The 20,752-nt window shown below is 46.1% G+C and overlaps 1 long non-coding RNA gene across 1 annotated transcript in view; it reads left to right on the top strand.

The window, feature by feature from the left end:
* Window positions 1–20,752, top strand: part of LOC138295632 (uncharacterized) — a 42,180-nt gene that overhangs the window by 5,992 nt on the left and 15,436 nt on the right. The window contains exon 2 of the long non-coding RNA XR_011203646.1: window positions 9,605–9,666. This is a non-coding gene — a long non-coding RNA (uncharacterized lncRNA). The remainder of the gene's footprint in view (window positions 1–9,604; window positions 9,667–20,752) is intronic.

Raw genomic sequence — 20,752 nt, 5'->3', positions numbered from 1 at the left:
TCATTTAGTCATATTTTTGATGGTCTTAAAGTTTGTGGTTTATGTGAGGGACTAAGGCGGGTCTTCTTGATACCTGTCCTGGTGTAAGGATGTCTATGAAGAACGTGTTGACTCTCAGTGAGGTGGCACAAAGCCCGCAACTGTGAGGGGATGCCACAGTGACACACTTCACTGGGTGCTCACATAACCTCTCAGCACCTGTGGGGAGTGCTTTTTAAGCAGGCGGGATGGAGAAGAACGCACTTATCTAATAACTCTTGGCCATGCGTTAAAAAGTTATTGGATGTGCTAGATACTTTATTGTCATCCTGTTAAGTTCTGATCACTGTTTCTTCTTCCCATGCCAATAGGTCAATGGATATTGATCCAAGTACTCCTGATGGGTCATCCAGATAGCCTTGGACCACCTTCTCAAACATCATAGGTCCTGTGACTTGCCGTGCCTGCATTGTCTGCCCATGTGCACTTAATTTAGGTCCTGCAATATAAAATCAACCCATTGCAGATGGTTGAAGCAAAGCTGTTGTTTCTGTTAGCTTTGTAGTAGCCAGCAGTGGTATTGGGTAATGCTGCTGCATTTGTAGTGACATTCTTTGGACAACTCAGAACTAACACCACCTCTCTCTCCGGAGGCTAAAGTCTGCACTTCATTTCTGCTATTGCCTCAAATTTGCACTTGTTCTTCTTCTAGATCACCCACTTTCCCGGCAATACAATTCTTGTAGATCAAGACATCCAATGATGAGAAAGGAATAAAAGTGGGCTGCACTTTTTTGCGCTATACATCCAGTATTGTAGCACAGAAGTATGCCTGGGAGGACACAATCTCTTTTTTATGGAATTTGATCGTGCTCAAGTGAAGACTTAAGCTGTTGACCAAAGCAGCTGCATTTTCACTGATGTTGCTAAATGCTCCACCTTTTGCAGATGATCCTGTAGAAGGTGCAACAAAGGAATCACTTGGCTCATGGTTCTCTCCTCCTTACTGACTTCTTGTTTCATAATCTCAAGAGGGTCTAAGTGAGGTATGGAAAGTGGTGGGTTGCTTGGGGGTGGGCTGTATCACCCTGTCTCTTGTGCCATGCTGTGGTTCCTTTAGCAACACAAAAGGATGATGGACGGAATGCTGAACAATGTAAACACTCACCCCCAGTCACAGATCTGGGTTTAAACCATTGTTCTTTTGCTCACCATGCCACCCCAGTTTGGACCCAGCCATATGCAAATCAGTCTTGACCCTGTTCCTCATGGGAACAGTCCACCCGGAACTGCCAAGCCAGGTCCTCACTGGACCGGAAACAAGCATCCTGGGACCTTTTTCAGGGTTTCCCCTTCATCAGCTAGGCTAGTTTGAATCCAGTGGCTTCCACGGGCTTCCCACTTAGGACAACTGTAGCAACACAAAAGGATGATGGACAGAGTGCTGAACAACGCAAACACTCACCCCCAGTCACAGATCTGGGTTTAATCCATCTTCTTTTGCTCACCATGCCACCCCAGTTTGGACCCAGCCATATGCAAATCAGTCTTGACCCTGTTCCTCGTGGGAACAGTCCAGCCCGAACTGCCAAGTTAGGTCCTCACTGGACCGGAAACAAACATCCTGGGACCGGTTTCAGGGTTTCACCTTTCATCAGCCAGGCTAGCTTAAATCCAATGGCACAGTGGGCAAGGGACCCACGTTCTAGCAGTTCTAGGTCCAGGCCCCCTCATTTTGCAGATAAAGGCCTCTCCCCCACCAATTGATAATCCCTAGGATCTGGCCCTCTGCACTTCCTATGGATTAGGGGCCCAATTTTCGACTGCAGGATCCATGCATTCTTTTTTCCTCCTTTTCAGTGAGCCAGCCCAATGAGAGGAAGGCAGCAAAAGAGTCTTCTTATCAGTTCTTGCTGCCTTTCAGGATAGGGCTAATCACCATCTCTTACAAGGTCTTGGTTTCTGTGGGTCACCACTGCATTACTTCGACCTTCTCTGTTAAAGCCTCTTTCTCTCCCTGTGCATGGGTCAACGTCTCCCCTCCTGTCCATCTCTCCATTGCGTTGTTTCATTGATTGGGCCTCCTGGAATGATCTGACCCGCTTGGTTTCGACAACTGCTCTCTTGGCAGCCGTCATTCCATGCTGTACCACTCCTCAATACACCAGCCTGCCAGCTCTCTAGGTCCTGCCCATTCCTTAGCTTCTTGTGACTTGTCCCAAGCCTCCACTGCGTGACACGCCTCTCTCCATGCTTGGAGGTCTGTCTGGACAAGGCCAATGGCATTCACCTCTCCTCAGACTGGGCTCTTTTTGTTCCTGCTGCTTGCCGCTCTTCACTATATCTGAGCAGCATGTTGGGACACTCGTTGCTTGTCTACTTCTCAGCCCACCGCCATACTACCTCGGTGATACATGCAGCAGGAGCTCTTCCAAGTGCTGTGCATTTTCAATTCCTCCCTTTCTTGACTGTCCACCTTTCCTTTTGGATTTTCTTCAACTCATCCCTGTTTTGGGGATTCTGATGAGCACTACTTCTCAGTATATTTGGCGGATTTCACCAGGCTGGCTGGGAACTGACATAGTGTGCCACCATATTGCTTTGTGGCCCTCACACCCCCTGAAGTTTAATTTTTGACAGTCCTTCCTGCATTTTTGGCATTTGGTTGTCACAGGTCATTAGTATGAGTTCTATCTTTAGGGGTTAAGCTTCAAGTATGACTTAGCCATCCAAGTCTGGATAGTAGCGAGACAAATATTGAGCTGATTGACACCATTTCCTGATGAGATTTGTTGGTACAGGTGGATGTCATCACCATACGGAATGCACAGTAGAACTCTTATGGATCTGGAAGACCCTGCACATATCCCTGGGCGAGGTTAAGAAATATTGGAGATGAGAGAGCTCCTCAGGAGACTTTGCAGGTCTCATGTATAGAGCCAGCTTTGGAGGTGCTCATCTAGATGTGCTGGGATCTGTGGATGATGGAGGAGGAGAACCTTTGAAGGACAATGTTGTTGATGCATATTGCTGAGGAAAGGGAGTTGTGCAGGGTTGATAGTAAATGGTTGTAGGAAAGTACCATCTTGCCTGGCATGTTACCCCGATTTTTACTTGTATGTATGTTTGTTTTTGCCTGTGTCACTGGGATCCTGCTAGCCAGGACCCCAGTGCTCATAAAGTGTGCCTTGTATGTGTTACCTGTGTGGTGCCTAACTTTATCACTGAGGCTCTGCTAACCAGAACCTCAGTGTTTATGCTCTCTCTTCTTTTAAAATTGTCACTGCAGGCTAGTGACTAATTTTACCAATTTTGATTGGCATACTGGAACACCCTTATAATTCCCTAGTATATGGTACCTAGGTACCCAGGGTATTGGGGTTCCAGGAGATCCCTATGGGCTGCAGCATATATTTTGCCACCCCTAGGGAGCTCAGACAATTCTTACACAGGACTGCCACTGCAACCTGAGTGAAATAACGTCCACGTTATTTCACAGCCATTTTACACAGCACTTAAGTAACTTATAAGTCACCTATATGTCTAACCCTCACTTAGTGAAGGTTAGGTGCAAAGTTACTTAGTGGGAGGGCACCCTGGCACTAGTCAAGGTGCCCCCACATTGTTCAGGGCAAATTCCCCAGACCTTGTGAGTGCGGGGACACCATTACACATGTGAACTACATATAGGTCAATACCTATATCTAGCTTCACAATGGTAACTCTGAACATGGCCATGTAACATGTCTAGGATCATGGAATTGTCACCCCAATGCCATTCTGGTATTGGGGGACAATTCCATTCATCGCCCCCGGGGCCTGGGCAGCCCTGTCCAAGGAAGGCAGAAGAAAGCATTTCCTCTGAGAGAGGGTGTTACACCCTCTCCCTTTGGAAATAGGTGTTAAGGGCCTGAGAGGAGTAGCCTCTCCTGGCCTCTGGAAATGCTTTGAAGGGCACAGATGGTGCCCTCCTTGCATAAGCCAGTCCACACCAGTTCAGGATCCCCCCACCCCTGCTCTGGCGTGAAACTGGACAAAGGAAAGGGGAGTGACCACTCCCCTGACCAGCACCTCCCCAGGGGAGGTGCAGAGAGCTCCTCCAGTGTGTCCCAGACCTCTGCCATCTTGAATGCAGAGGTGTGAGGGCACAATGGAGACCTCTGAGTGGCCAGTGCCAGCAGGTGACGTCAGAGACCCCTCCTGATAGGCTCTTACATGGTTAGGTAGCAAATCCATCTCTGAGGGCTATTTAGGGTCTCTCCTGTGGGTTTCTCATCAAATAACGAATGCAATAGCTCACCAGAGTTTCTCTGCACTTCTCTCTTCGACTTCGGCCAAGGATCGACCACTGACTGCTCCAGGACGCCTTCAAAACCGCAACAAAGTAGCAAGAAGACTAGCAGCAACATTGTAGTGCCTCATCCTGCCGGCTTTCTCGACTGTTTCCTGGTTGTGCATGCTCTGAGGGCAGTCTGCCTTCACCCTGCACTGGAAGCCAAGAAGAAATCTCCCGTGGGTGGACTGAATCTTCCCCCTGCTAACGCAGGCACCAAACCTCTGCATCACCAGTCCTCTGGGTCCCCTCTCATCTTGACGAGCATGGTCCCTAGAACACAGGAGCTGGATACAAGTGTCCCCAACAGTCCAGTGGCCCTTTTGTCCAAATTTGATGGAGGTAAGTCCTTGCCTCCCCACGCCAGACAGTAATTCTGTGTGCTGCGTTAACTGCAGCTGCTAGGGCTTCTGTGCACTTTTGCAAGACTTCCTTCATGCACAGCACAGGCCAGGTCCCCAGCACCCCGTCCTGCATTGCCCAACTCGCTGAGTTGGACTCTGACTTCATGGGACCCTCTTTTGTTGTGCTGAGACGACCACCATGGTCAGATCTTCTGAATGCCTGTTCAGGTGCTTCTGTGGGTGCTGCCTGCTTGTGCATGGGCTCCCTCTGTTGCTGTGTGCTCCCTCTCTCTCCCCCTTGAAGAGGCGACCTCCTGGTCCTTCCTGGGCCCTGGCAGTACCAAAAACCTTCAACTTCAACTCTTACAGCTAGCAAGGCTTGTTTGCAGTCTTTCTGCATAGAAACAACTCTGCATCCTCCAGCACACCGTGGGACATCTTCTGATCAAAGGAGAAGTTCCTGGCACCTTCCGTTGTTGCAGAATCTTTGGCTTCTTTCACCCAGAGGTAGCCCTTTTGCACCTTCATCCGGGGTTTAGTGCGCTCCTGCCCCCCCTGGACACTTGCGTGACTCTTGGACTTGGTCCCCTTCCTTGGCAGGTCCTCAGGTCCAGGAATCCATCTTCAGTGCTTTGCAGTCAGTTGTTCTCTTTGCAGAATCCCCTGTCTCGACTTTACTGTCTTTCTGGGGTAGTAGGGTAACTTTACTCCTACTTTTCAGGGTCTCGGGGTGGGGCATCTTGGACACCCTTAGTGTTTTCTTACACTCCCAGCAACCCTCTATACACTACACTATGCCTGGGGTCCATTCGTTGTTCGCATTCCACTTTTTGAGTATATGGTTTGTGTTGCCCCTAGGCCTATTGTCTCCTATTGCATTCTATTGTGTTCTACAGTGCTTGCACTACTTTTCTAAGTGTTTTACTTACCTGATTTTGGTTTGTGTGTATATTTTGTGTATTTTATACCTCCTAAGGGAGTATATCCTCTGAGATACTTTTGGCATATTGTCACTAAAATAAAGTACCTTTATTTTTGGTAACTCTGAGTATTGTGTTTTCTTGTGATATAGTGCTATATGATGTAAGTGGTATAATAGGAGCTTTGCATGTCTCCTAGTTCAGCCTAGCTGCTCTGCTATAGCTACCTCTATCAGCCTAAGCTGCTAGAACACTTCTAATCTACTAATAAGGGATAACGGGACCTGGCACAAGGTGTAAGTACCTCTAGGTACCCACTATAAGCCAGGCCAGCCTCCTACAATGGTGTTGAAGGCTGTACAGAAATTCACATTGTCTTTCTTTTGGAGTGTGTTATTGACTACTGGGATGGTGGGTGTCTGTGTTACATCATGGTCTGAATCCAGACTGCTAGTCTTGGAGGTGGTTAATATTTTTTAGTTTTTTAGTAGTGTTGAGAGAGGGCTGATTTCTCAATTGCCTTACCCACAGATTACAACTGTGTGATTGCTCTATAGTTATCATAATTGCTTGTTAGCTCTCAACAGGGGGCAGTATTTGCGAATCTTTAAAGAAATGGGAAAGATGTCTTGGGTGAAGTACACACTGATGATGTTGAAGAGTGGTTTGAGGATATTGCTAAAGATTGCATTCTCTACTGATGAAGGGATGATGTTGACTTCTCATGTTGTGAGGAACCATGAGAAGAGGAAGCTGTACTCATTGGAGAGGGTACTGGAATGGGCCCAATTAAGTGTGTCACAAGGTTACACCTTTGTTCTGACTGCAGCTTCGGGGCTGTCAATGTATAGTCTGGGTGAATTTAAGAAATTAGGAGGAGGTTTGGGTACACCTAAAGAGTGGTCAGAAAGAAAAGCAGATATCAATATTTATCCAACTAAGTTGGGGAACTCCAGGGATCAGTAGAGTATGTCTGGGAAATGGTTTGTCAAGGAACACACAGAATGTGCCAGAGGAATGCTGGAGTGCTCAGAGAGAAGTTACACTAGCAGAATAAATGAAGATATGATACCACTGTATAAATCTTTGGTGAGGTGTCATGTAGAGAATTATATTCATGTCTGACGTCAGCATTTCTTTATTGGTATGCCGGAGTTAGAGAAGAGTCACCAAAGTGGAATAGTTAATCCGGAGAGATTCTATAAACTAAGATATTAGTATTTAATTCTTCATACGTTGGAACAGAGAAGAAATATTAAAGAAGGTCTCAAATACGTCAGGTGTATCAATAAAGCAGGTGAATTCACTACAATCCAGTGGAGAACGTATTATATGGGGGACGCTGGGAATTACATAAGAAGTGAACATTTTCACAGAAAACAACATGTAAATAACTGTATGCAACAGACTCACAGAGAAAGTGTCAGGCCACACCACAAACAAGATTCACATGGGCATAGGATAGACAATGAGTAGAATTTAGAGTTTAAGAGGAAAGACACTGCCGAAGAATAAGTAAAGTTATCGCGTTGTAGTAGGTAGGGTCTGTGAAGAGCTTGATGAACTTTATCTGCCACTACAATCTTAAGGGAGTATGTAGGCCCCACAACTGTGCACCCCAGTAATTACGAATTCATCCACCAGAATAACTAAATGGCGTGACATATGCAAATCCACTTAGACCAGCTCCACCCTCAACATCACGAGAGTCACGTAAGTGAGCAGAGGACAATACTTGTGTGGGAAGAAGACACAGCTGCAAGAAAAAATCCGACTGTTGCTGGACCACATTCCAAAAAAAAAAACGACAAATAGTTTTTGTCTGAGAAAAGCTTTGTAGTGAGGGACACATAGCAACAATGCAAACAATGGAAAGTTTATGAAACCCAGGGCGGTGTAACGAGCACAGATGACATGAGGTTTTCACAAACTCCTCGCGATCAGAACATCCACACAACCATACAAGTGCCTATGTTTATGCATAAACCTTAAAGTCAACCAAAAACTAGAAAAAATCTATTTCTTGTATGGAGAACTTAAAACTTTAATGAGGTCATGTCAAAAGAGACAAGGCAAAGTAGATAAAACTCCTTAAGATAAAAAAAAAGTTTGCCCTATGTGATAAAAATAAGCACTACTGTTTAAGAATGTAGAGAGTGACAAAAAGCTGTGAAGGACATGCATTTTTCTGTACACAATTGAGAGTAAATTGAACGCATAAAGATGAATTGACATTACAGCCCCAGTTGTAAACCATCCCATCACGTCTCACAGCTGGTATTATATTTCATTTGAGCCTCACTTCTGAGCCTGGATTTTGCCCATCTTGTTGTGGGAGACGCTTGCTCTAGCTCTTTTGTTTTCCATCAGCATCTTGTTTCTGTCCTGACGCACCTTCCTTGTTCAGGGATCCATAACTTCTTAAAAAAAACAATATCACCCTACCTCGTTTGTTGCAAAAGTTACAATTATCAACATGTGTCTGCTCTTGCAGTTTCTATAATTTTCTTTTACTTTACCAAGACGGAAAATGAAATAAGACTATGACGTTGTTTAATACCTATTTCTTTCTAGAAAAAGCAACATTTCCCTGTCCCTGTGCCAGGCTTGACAGCACATTTAATATAATATGGTGCACACTGTCCCTTTGTGCGTCAGACGCACCTGAACATGGTGCGGACAGCCATCATATGTCATTTTACATTATACAGGCCCAGGTGTGTTTCCTAACACAGGCAGGCCTGCCAGCCGCACATCATCGAACAACTTAAGTGAGCAATGGGGTGCCAGGAGGGTATAACTCAAATCATGGCCAAGAAAGTTGGTCCCATTCAATGAAGAGCTTTATGAACAGTGCAGAGGGACTTTTGCTTTTACGCGTTCCTGGCACTGGTAATCAATAAAGGGAACACAGAACTGGATGGACGTGGTTATGAGTTTTCGAATTCACCAGAACCCAAGCAGTGAACTTCTGGATCAATTACAATCCATGAATCAAAGTCCTTGGAGATCTAAATAGAATTACATTAGTCAGTGCGAGAGGAAACCGATGCTATTGCTATTAATACTTTATTGAGAAGCAGCTTTCGAGTGCAGACCTGAAGGAAGCATCACATAGTCACAACTTTCATCCTGGGATTGTGGACATCGATGAATTTACTGTGACTCCCAAGTTCTGCAGCCCTGACAAAGAACTAGAATAGGATCGAAGGAGGACGGTCCATAACCAGTACCACAAGAATGTTTTGGCAATGGCGCTCAGAATTCTATCCTCTCTCTTATTTAGTGTCATTAAGTAATACCATATCCAAACAGTGGAAGCATGTAGGCATGCCGCAAAATTGTCCATAGTGGTACCCAGTACCCTCGTTGCTTTTAAGACGCTCTTGATCCTGTTTGTAAATATATCAAACTCACTTGCAAAGCTAGAGGTGATGACTGTAAAAGGCTGAGTTGTTGACTTAGCCAATTGTTTTTATTGGTGTACATGCATGGCTGGCAGTTTTGTAATGAGGTGTCCATTAAAGAAAAGACTTACTGAGATAACATGCAATACATTAATTATGACGCATGCGCACATGTGCATAACAACACAATGGCTGCCATTTTTAACTTACCAGTCTCACATGTAGACGGCCATATTAGGTGAGTAAATTAAAAGGAAAAAAAGAAGAAAGAAAGATGGCCTGAGTGTGGCCCACTCGTAAAAAAGTCAACCAAAAAATTCCTGTAGGGGATGGTATCAGGGAGATGAGGAGGGGCAGGGGTATAAAAATAGAGTTTGCTGGGTCCAAAGAAAAGGAAAAGAACATGTGTACAAGGGCAAATAAAGGAAGAATAAGAAAAAACAGCACTTTATGGCTACTGGACCCTAGTAACAAAAGAAATAAAAGTGAACTGTCAAATTTGCAGGATTTATAACTCAGACCACTGTCCGTTGTTTGTATGTATTTATTTTTTTCCAAGGTTACAATGTACTACAGTCCGCAGATGTCCTTCATCTCTCTTTTATTTCCTCTTCTTTTTAGGTGCCAGAATTAGGGACCACTAGGTTGGAATGTGCCCCTTGAAAGAAGTAAAATGGGAACAGGTAGGTCTTCACTTCAATAAAAGTTATAAGTATAAGGATTGTCGATAGGGGGAAATTAACGCCTGTGTCTATTGGCTGAACAAGCTTATTACAATCACATGTGATACCGGCACCCGCATTTGCACAACTTCGTGTATTTGTGGAATTATTTGCATGTGTACATACGTGGCATCACACTTTGTTGGTTGAAGTCTACTAGACAGTGCAGCATATGGTAGATTGGCTTTGTAGTCTGTAACTCACATTTGCTTGCTTTCTGTTAACTTTTTTTCACGATTCAAGTGAGAAGAACTAGATGTACTTACTGCCAAATAATTCCGCAAATACTCAAAGTTGTGCACATGCGGGTGCCTGTCATGGAGTAGCATAGACTGGAGTGGTGTGGTGTGGAGTGGTATATTATACAGTGGAGTGGCATTGCGGAGGGTGGAGTGGAATAAAGTGAAGTGGTGTAGAGTGGCATGGAGTGGAGTGGTGCAGCATAGGTTACAATGGTGTACAGAGTGCAGAGTACAGCGGCACAGAGTGCAATGGTGCAGAGTGCAGTAGAGTGGCAAGAGTGCAGTGGTGTAGAGTGCAGTGACATAGAGTAGATTGTTTCGGAGTCAAGTGAAGTGGAGTAGTGTGGAGTGATGCAAGGTAGAGTGGAGTGGTGCAAGATAGAGGGCAGTGGTGTAGTACACTGTAACACTCTACTCCACTCTACATCCTTCCATTGTATGGACCTCTACTCTCTCGAGACACTCTACAATACTCAATTCCATGGCATGCCAGTCCACTATACTCTACATCACTCCACTCTATGACACGTCTGTTGCACATGCATCATCATGAATGCATCATGATGTTACAGATGTCTATTATGTTGACATGTACGTGTACATACGTAACCATGCATGCACATGTGTATAGTGTGAAATGGCCACTATCTTTTTTTAGCTATTTTTACATTTCACGATGAAAGAATAAAAATAATTGAAATGTGCTTTAAAACACTTTTTGGAAAAGGAGAAAAAACACAGTAATTTGCAGCTGCTGGGCTTCCAAAACTATTCTTTTAAATCATTTTTGAACAGACTACAAGGCCAGTTATGCACTCATTTACTAATTCACAGTCCAAGACCGAAAGGAAGGTGTACCAGTGGCGTAAGGCCATCTAATAAATCTGTACTTATTGTAAGTAGCAGCTTGCTTAGTATACAAAAGCACTCAGTCGCTCATTGAATATAAATGTCATTTGACTACTTCTTATATGATGACCATGAGAAGAAATTGTCAGTCTAGTATTTGATTTCACAATCACAAGGCAACAGAAACAGACTGAGGATGGTGCTCTTTCAAACAGGCCACCTAAACTGTTTGAGTGCTGTGAAACTTTTACACAGAGATGTGGAAACAAACTCTTACCCCAAAACTGTCAAAAGACTCTGGGCATATTGTGTTCATCAAGGATACATAAGTGCACTCTGGCATAATGCAAGGACTGCACCAGCTGTTGAAAAGGAGTGTAGGAAGCTGCCTCTTTGTATAGTGGACCAAAAAGAGGTACACTGTGTAAAGAGCCCAGGCAAACCCCAAAGGAATTATAGAGGCATAAATTATACCCCAAATGCTCTCTTTTGTGGTAGTGTGGGCAGGCAGTTAGGCATATTAGTGGTTAGTGCTAGGCATGTATTTGCACACACAAAGGCAGTGAGTGAGACACACAGTTTATATGAATTTAGATACCAAGATCATTGGAATCAGGTAAATACTTTTTGAGTTATACATTTTTACAGTTTTCTAAAGTTGGCAGTACAATTTTTGGATGCAGTAATGTTATCCTATGGGGGAAAACGTGTACTGCATTTGGGCACTTAACAGGGACTTATGGGACTGCTCTCTGGGATTTAAGGTGAGTATGGGGGAAGATCCAAGGCCACACCAACATTTCACCTCTGGAAGCTCTAGGGTGTTCGGGTACAAAGGTGTGCTACGGCGTCTGGTGTCCCTTTCACTTCAATGAGGAACTGTCTGGTTGGGAAGAGGCTGCAGGCTGGAACTGGGGTGCCATTCTGGGGGAACTCACAAGGGGGCTTGACTCCTGAGGTCCTCTGGCACGTAGGGACACCATTAGTCCACTTCCCCTCGGGCTGTGGGGCTAGGGTGCACTGTTGTCTTTAGGCATCGAATCCAGTGCGGTTGTAGGGGGCTTGTAGATAGAGACTGCAGGCCGCAACTGCAAGTCCAGTCTGGCTGAACCAACAAGTTGGCTCAGGTCTCACAATGCTCAAGGACATGGGGACACATTTGGTCCTCTTCTCCTTGGGTCAGGCGGCCATTTGCGGATGTGTCTTGAGGGTTTCATTCACCAGAGGTATTCATGCTAGAGGGGGCCTGCACAAAGAGGCTGCAGGCAGCGACTGGGAGCCCAATCTTGGCAAACCCAAGGGTGGGCTCATCCTTGGAGGGTCTCAGGACCCCATTGGCATCATCACCTCCCTCGGACTCGCGCTGCAGGGAGTGGGTGCAGAGGCACTTTGAGATGCCAGATGCTCTCTTTTTTTTCTTGGTTTCTGCGGAAGAGGAGTGAGGAGGATAGCTGGGCCACTCAAAATGTGGGTTTAACTGTCCCTGAAGTGCCCTCGATGTGCAGATTAGTTTTCTTGGTGTTGGTGCCTGGTCTGGACACAACAAGCCTTGGCTGCTGCAAGGGGTCTGATACCCAAAATATTGCTGTTGCTTCTTTTGGTGCCTGCAGCTGAAGGGAAGTACCTCCTGTAATCCAAGGGAGTTTCTTTGGCATTTGGCGAAGCACTAGCAGTCCTCCGGTTTTCTTGGAATCAGCACAGTGGCAGGACAAGTCAGTGCTAAACAAAGGTCAGATGCAACAGGCAGGCTGCCAAGTTTGGTAGCAAGTCAGTTGTACTCCTCAGTTCTTCGGTCAGCAGTCTTGCTTGTCCACTATATCTTTTCAGTCCACCAAAATTTGACATCTTGGTATCAGGGGTTCCCCTAAATACTCAATTTATGGGTGTTAAGGAGAGTGAGGGGTAGTAGCCAATGGGCTACCAACTAATGGGGTCACTACGCCCTCTAGATGACCACTTCCTTTGGGGAGTGGTCATCACCCTGTCCCATAATTCCTAATTCCACCACACACAAGATGGTAGAGTTCCTAATTTCATATTCACTTCAGGCTGGTCACCATGAAGGTGTGCCCAGCCTGCAACTGCAACACACCTCCTGCATAGCTAATTTCCACTCCTGTCCAGGTGACAAATGGGCCCTTGTCAGGGGGGTGGCCATCACCTTACCTCTGAGGAAAGCCAGATTTGCATATCAAAGGCGGCGGGTTCCATGCCTTGTAATGCTAATTCACAGGTCATCCTGTTGGAAGGGAAGTATAACACCCCCTGCAGGCTTTGTTCCTGGCCACCCAAGAGCATGGGCTCTCACCCCAGGGGGTCAGAAACTCATCTGCGGTGGCAGGCTGGTTGGAACTAGTCAGTCAGCACACTAGTAGTTGGTAAGCTTTCAGGGTGCATTTCTAAGGTATTCATTGGGTGCATGTATTAATAACTCAAACACTGGAATCAATGTTGGTTTATTCATATGAGGTGTTTGACACCAACACCATAGGTTTCAGTGAAGCCATTGTGTAGTTGGGAAACTCCTTTTTACTAGTGTGCATTACATATCTTAAGATGGTTTCCCTGCTCACTTGTACGGTCAATAATTGAACTGGCCAGCACAGGGGCATATGTCCTCACATGTAATATAATGCACCTTGCCTTGTGGCTGTAAGGCCTGCTGCAGGGGTGACTTACAAATATTACATGAGATGCTAGGGGACATGGCACACAAGTGTGTGTTATGTCCGGTTTTCCCTTCTTAGAGCATCTTGTCACGCAGCCTGCAGTAGCAGTCTGCATGAGGTTGGTGCTGGGTCCCTTAGAGTTGCACAAGCTATGCTGCAGCTCTAAGAGAATCTCTTTAGTACCTATGCCCTAAGTACCAGAAGTACCACTTACTAGGGACTTACAGAGGTGCTAAAGGCTTGGTCACTTGGGAATCAAGTGACCTGTTGTCTTGTCTTTGGGGAAGGGACACTGGCACTGGGAAGTTGGTTGGCAGGGACCCAGTGCACTTCAGCCAAACCTGTATCAAGTACCAGGCAAAAGTGGGGGCTAACCATGCAAAAAGAGGCCTCCTCTAACACTAATCCCCCAAATGAAAGAGGATGAGACTACTCGTTCCCTAGTGAGTCTTCATCTTCTACGTGGAAGAACCTGGAGAGGCCATCTGAATTGGCAATGGCAGTCCCAGGTTGGTGTTCCACTTAAGCCAATCCCCTCTAGGGAAATGGACCACCTAAGCAGCTCAGGTTTTTTACCTTTTATTTGTTGTAGCCATCTGAGAGGCCTGTGGTCGGTCTGTACATTGAAGTGAGAGCCAAACAACTGCATTTACTGCAGGTTGATTAGAGGCATTTTTCTTGTTTTTACAGCCAGTGTCTCCAGTCTGGTGCCCTTTTATCTTACAGTCTTGGCACCAAGCCTTGTTGGGGTCAAAGTTTTTCCCTTTGTACCCTCCCCTGGACTGTGAGCAGTCCCTGGGCTCACCCTCCTGTGCAGATTTTTCGGGGCCCTGAGAAGACTCTTTGTTGTTTTTACCCTGGCTCCCATCTTTCCCTTGGGGGGGCTTTTTGGCCTCTTTCTTCTGGTCACACCCACCAGTAGTAGTTTTGGTCACCCTTGTTTTGACCCAATGTTCTGCCTTTCTCCCCAATTCTTGAGGGGAAAGTGGACCTAGGTCTATTAGATGTTGGTGTAGTCTATCATTGGAACAATTACTCAACAGATGCTCTTTCATAAATAAATTATACAGCCCATCATAATCTTGTACCTTGCTCCCCGCTAACCAACAACCCAGCATTTTTACTGAATAGTCCACAAAGTCAACCAAGGTTTGGCTCTGGGATTTTTGAGCCTCCTGGAACTTTATCCTGTACTCTTCAGTTGTAAATTCAAAGCCCTCAATCAGGGTACCCTTGATGAGGTCAAAGGATTTAGAATCTGCCTCATTCAGTGTCAGGAGCCTATCCCTGCACTTTCCTGATAATAACTCCCACATCAGTGTGCCCCAGTGTTTCTTTTCAATTTCTCACCCAATACAGGGTCTTTCAAAGGCAGGAAACCATTTCACTATATCATCCCGTTAAGCGGAGATAGGGACAACTCCTTTTGGGAGATTGTTATTGAATGTTTTCTCATACAACACTTGTATGCTGCCACCAGAGATGGGTGCCAAGCCCAGCTCTTTTCTTTGCTTTTCTATCTCCGAAAGCTGACTTTCTAAAGCCATTCGTTTGGTCAGCCTGGCAATATCCAGGTCTGTCCATGTGGGTGCTCTAGAGCTTATGTGAGAAGAGGAGCTACCCCCACCACCTTTGGCCCCAATCAATCAATCAATCAATACATTTGTAGAGTGCACTACCCACCCGTGATGGTCTCAAGGCGCTGAGGGGAAGGGGTGCTGCTACTGCTCAAATAGCCAGGTTTTAAGGCACTTCCTTAAAGTCAGCAGGTCTTCGGTCTATCGTAGGAGCAATGGAAAGGTTTTCCAGGTCTTGGAGTTGAGGTGGGAGAAGGATCTGCCTCCAGTGGTCGCTCTTCGGATGTGAGGGACGGTGGCGAAGCGAAGTCGGCTGAGCAGAGTTGGCGGGATGGGATGTAGAAGGTGAGTCGTCTGTTGAGGTAGGCTGGACTGGTGTTGTGGAGCGCCTTTTGTGTGTGGGTGAGGAGCTTGAAGGTTATCCTTTTGTTGACGGGGAGCCAGTGTAGGTCTCTCAGGTGGGGAATGATGTGGCTGTGGCGGGGTGCATCGAGGATCAGGCGTGCGGAGGCGCTTTTTATGCATTGCAGTCATTTGAGGAGTTTTGGCTGATGCTCCTGCGTAGAGGGCGTTTCCGTAGTCAAGTTTGCTGCTGACAAAGGCCTGGGTGACTGTTCTTCTTGTATCTGTGGGGATCCATCTGTAGATCTTGTGGAGAATGCGGAGGGTGTTGAAGCAGGATGAGGAGACAGCGCTGGCTTGCTTGGTCATGGAGAGTGTTGAGTCGAGGATGACGCCCAGGTTGTGTACATGGTCGGTGGGTGTCGGGGCTGCTCCCAGAGCGGTCGGCCACCAGGAGTCATCCCAGGCTGAGGGGTTGGCACCGAGGATAAGGACCTCCGTCTTATCTGAGTTCAACTTCAGTTTGCTGTTCCTCATCCATTCGGCGGCAGCCTTCATTCCTTCGTGGAGGTTGGATTTGCTGGTGAGGGGGTCCTTGGTGAGGGAGAGGATCAGTTGGGTGTCGTCGGCGTACGACAGGTTCTTCATCCACCTCAGGTGTATCATCATCAATTACAGGGGGGTGATCTCTTTCATACTGGGCCACAAGAAACCTAAGTTTCTCTGGTTTGGGGCTATTTCCAGTTTTAATCTTGTATAGCCTGCAGAGCCCCCTTAATTGGTCATGGGTACATGCCTCATAGGGCTCCAGGTTGAGCTCCTGGTTTCTGGACTCTGAATCAGACATTTTTATCTTACTAAAGTTGGGGCCTTTTTGGAATTTAAAGTTCCCCTTTTTGGATAACCAACTAAAGCAAAGACTTTTAAGAACCATTTCTAAGTTGTGGGGACCTAAGCAGGGCCCTGACAGATATTTTAGAAATTTCTAAAAAATGTTAGTCAATTAGAAAAATTAAAAAACAATTAACTAGAAGACAATTAGAGAGTTATTTGTGTGTTAACACAATTGTAAGAGTGGTATCAGCAAACACAATGTCTTTATCCCACCGCTGATACGCCAAATGTAGGAGGCTGCCCCTCTGTAGTGTACAAAACCAAGCACACTATGCAGAGGGCCCAGGCAACTACACGTTGGTTTCCAGAGGTAAAAATTAGACCACCTAATGCTCCAATTTGTAAGGTAGCTGGTTAAACAGTTAGGCTAATCTAGGAGATGTGCTAAGTATTTTCTGTACTCACAAATCCAGTCATTCCCCACACACACTCAATGAATAACTCGAGAGCAGATTTTTAAAATATACTTCAGACTGTTATATACATTTTAAGACCAAAATCTTTAGACTACGTTAAGTACTTTTCTTGTTATGACTTTTTGAAGTTTTAATAAAGTTAGTCTTTCTGTGCGTAATTACGCACCATAAGTTTCAATAGGTAGTCACTTTTAAAAATGCACTAAAAACCACACACTTTACCAGTATCTTCTTTTGCAGGGTGGTCGAGGTAGTTGGTGGGTACTGTGTGGCAGCTGGAGAGCCTGGGGTGGTTCCTGGTACCGGCAGGAGCAATGTTGGAAAACCTCTTGGCACAGGCACAGGGCCACCTGGAGGGGCCACTTGGAAAAGGAGCTTGTTTGCAAATTTAAAGTTGGTGATTGGGGGTCCCCTTGAGCTGATGAGGCTGCAAGGGGTTGGGGACCTGGAGCACACAGCAGACCCCGCGATCCAAGGATCAGGACAGTCAGGTGCCGGGAGAGTTGGAGGTCTTGGATGCTGTGCGCAAAAGGGCCCTTTGGAGCTGGAGGTAAGACCTCTTTTGAGGTCCTGCAGGACATCACGTGTACTCTGGTGGGAGGTCCTGGGTGTCCCTGAAGTCCCTCAGCTTTGGGATTGCTCCTGGTCCAGTTGCAGCTTTGGGGAGCTGTTGTTGGAAATGTCTGACGTTCACAGGTCAGTACCTAGGGTATGGCCACAATTCGGCCACTGGAGGGCGCTGTGCCACCAAACTGGGCACACTTGCAGGTCTCATCCAGGCTGTTGTTGGTGTGACGTCGGGTATGACTGCAACTTCCGGTTGAGGCTATATCAGCCGGTCGGTGAAGTAGCCCTCACCGGGTTGCAGGTTCCTGGCACGTTTCTTTAGGTTATTGAGTGGTGCATCCACTCAGAAGGGAGTTCTTGGGCTATTTGCAAAGCCTGGAGGTCCTCCGGGTCTCTTGAGGTCAATCCAGTGGTCAGCTCCTCTGCATCGGCGATTGTCGGGACACTGGTGCAGCAAGCAGGGTTCTTGGAGCCTCTTCTTGTGCAGCAAGTTCTTCTGTTCTCATCTTGGTGGGTTCTTTGGTGCTGTCTTCTTTCTTCCATATTAATCTAAAATCGTGGTCATAGGGAGCCCACCAAATACTTAATTTAATGGGTACTTTAGGGGGAACCTGGAGATGTGCAATGAGAGACTTACCTTTGGGTGGCCACACCCACTACAGTGACCACTTCTTTTGTGATGGGTCACTTCCCTAAACCCTATTGGATTTTTTCCTGCGATCCAACATCGAGGAAAATGAGATGGAGGGTCCACTTCAACTGCAAGCCCCTAGGGGTGGTGCATGCTCAGTGAGGCCACTGCTCCTACCCTTTGTCTGGTTTCCCACCTTTGCTCCTGCCCAAAGTGTGGGTTGGCAAGTGGGGAAGTCCCCTGCTGCTAGCAGCAGTGCTGGAGGCTCAAGTTTCAGGGGCCATTTGAAGCTCACCGCCAGGGTGTTGCACATTCCTGCGGGAGGGGGGTGTTAGCTCCTCTACCCAGGAAGGGCATTGTCTTATAAACTAGAGAACCGTGGCTCTCCCCCCGGTTTGTATATTGGCCATCTGGAAGTGGCAGGCTGGATGGAACCAGTCATCAACTATGCCAGGTTAGGTTAGCTTTTGCAGGGGGCACCTCTAACGTGGTCCTTGGGTACATTTAGGGTTACATCTGACACAGATTGGCCATCAGGTAGCTGGGGAACTCGTGTTTGACCAGTGCCCAGTACATGTACTTAAAATGGCTGCTCTGTGCACTCACTATGTCCCAGGTTTGGCAAGGACACAGTGAGGGCATATTGCTCATTCAGTGATGCCCTCACAAATAGTATGGGGCACCCTACCTTAAGGCTGTAAGGCCTACTAAAGGGGTGACCTATCCATAGCTTATGCAGTGTAGGGTGGACAGGGCACACAGGGAGTGTGCCATGTCGAGTTTACCTTTTTAGGTTTGCCCCAGTACACTCAGCCTGCAATGGCAGTGCTTGGTGCATCTGGATGCAGGGCCCTAGAGGGCCCTAGAGGGTGCTACAATAAGTGCTGCTGCCCTCAGGGGCCTACCCCTAATATCCCATGACCTGGGTACATGTGTACCCCTTTACTAGGGGCTTACAGTGATATTTAAGAGTGTATCCAATTGTGCCAAGCATCACAACCGATTTAGGGAAAGAGCGTGGCCCATGTACCCTGGTTAGCAGGGGACCTGGGCACTACCAACGTCTAGAACACATCAACATCAGGCAAAAAGTGGGGGCTAACCATGCAAAAAGAGGCCTCCTCTCACAGCAGGGGACCGGGGAAAGTGGAAACCACCCAGGGGTGAGAGCAAGATGGGTTTAATTAAAAACAATAAAGAAAACATGTCTAGAAGGAAAATGGATATCAAGGGGAAGCCCGGAGAGGGGAGAGCAAGAAAGCATGTGCACTCCCCAGGAGTGCTCAAAGAAATATGGAAAAAAGAGTTCCCTCATTACAAGCATTGTCAACAGCAGAAGGACAGAACTCAACTCACGAGAACACAGTGAATCTGATGGTGGGAAAATACACAAGAATTGGAATGTAAGCTAGTGAATCAAGAAGCGACAACTGAGATAGTCAACAAGGCAACTCAAACTGGAACAAGGGGATTACTCTGTGCATTCTGGAGAATTTATAGGACTGTGCTAAAAAAATCACCAGAGCATCATAGAAACTGAAAATGATCAGGTATTGCAGCAGGGAGAGGGTTGATCCTTTTGAATTCTAGAATAAAGGTTGGTAACTCACAGGTCAGTACAGTCACGGGTAATTGAATAACCATAATAATTATAAACTATCCTTTTTTAATCAGAAAGGTTTAAATGGAGCTTGTATTTATTGTCTTTGCTTTTTACCCTTCGGTGATTTGAGATAGTGCCCAATTTTCAGGAATGTTTAGAGATGCTAGATTAGTTTTGTGCTCCACACACTTAATGCTTAAATTTCTCATACGTGGCAAGAGATGTGAGTTGTGAAGCTATGGGTGGTGGCTTAATGGACTGCCATAAATGTCCAGTTGTGAGATGAAGCTCTCAAGGCTCATTTTTGATAGCCCTTTTTTGCCTATATTCCTTTTGATTGTTAATGGTTATTAAAATACAAGTTGTCCTTAAGGAGTTTAGTTTTGATTATGATAGAGAAATCAAGATCTTCATAGTAGCAGAACAATCTTTGGACTGAGTGATATAATTTCCGGATGTGGTTTGGTGGTACAGAGAGGGTCACCTATGTACTGTTGGATCTCTATACCTTTGTGGGTAAGGAGGACCTCAACTGATTTCATGGAGAGGTTAAGGAATAATAGAGATACGCTAGATCCCCAGGAGACTCAGCACGTCTTTTGTATCTATTGAGCCTTGAAAGAACTCATCTGGCGGTGATTGGGTCTGTGTTTCATCTCGATGTGAACAAGTGGAGGGCAATGTCACTGACATCCATTCTTGAGGACTGGGTGTTGAGAAGGGTTGATGGTAGTGTTAAAGACTGTAATGAGAATCTGCAGGATGAGAGATAGGGCATCCTTGTTAGTGATTTGAAGTGTGATAACAACTACTGGGATGGTGGCTGTCTCTGTGCTACATTCTGGTCTGAATCAAGAACGGTAGTTTCGGAGGAGGGTATTGTTCTTGATCTTTCAATAGGGTTGAGAGGTAATCTGTTTTTCAATTATCTTACCCACAGATTGCAAGTGCGTGGTTGTTCAGTAGTTGTTCAACTAGTCAGCCTGCTTGTCACATTCCTACAGGATAGGCAGTATTTGTCAGTCTTGAGGGAATTGGGAAAGATGGCTTGGTTGATGTATTGATGATGATGGGGAATGGTTTGAGGATATTGAGAGAGATGGTATTCACTGATGATCCTGGAATGATTCTGATTTCATATGATCAGGGGACCATGAGTTCATGAGGTTTGAGAAGTTCTCAGAGGATAGGATACTGAAATGGGCCCACTTACGTGTGTCACGAGTTGGTTCTTTTGTTCTGGCGCCAGCTTCAGTG

Source organism: Pleurodeles waltl, chromosome 1_2, assembly GCF_031143425.1.
Source record: "Pleurodeles waltl isolate 20211129_DDA chromosome 1_2, aPleWal1.hap1.20221129, whole genome shotgun sequence".
Classification (NCBI taxonomy): domain Eukaryota; kingdom Metazoa; phylum Chordata; class Amphibia; order Caudata; family Salamandridae; genus Pleurodeles; species Pleurodeles waltl.
The sequence above is the reverse complement of the archived record's forward strand: the minus strand, read 5'-3'. Positions and strand labels throughout refer to the sequence as shown.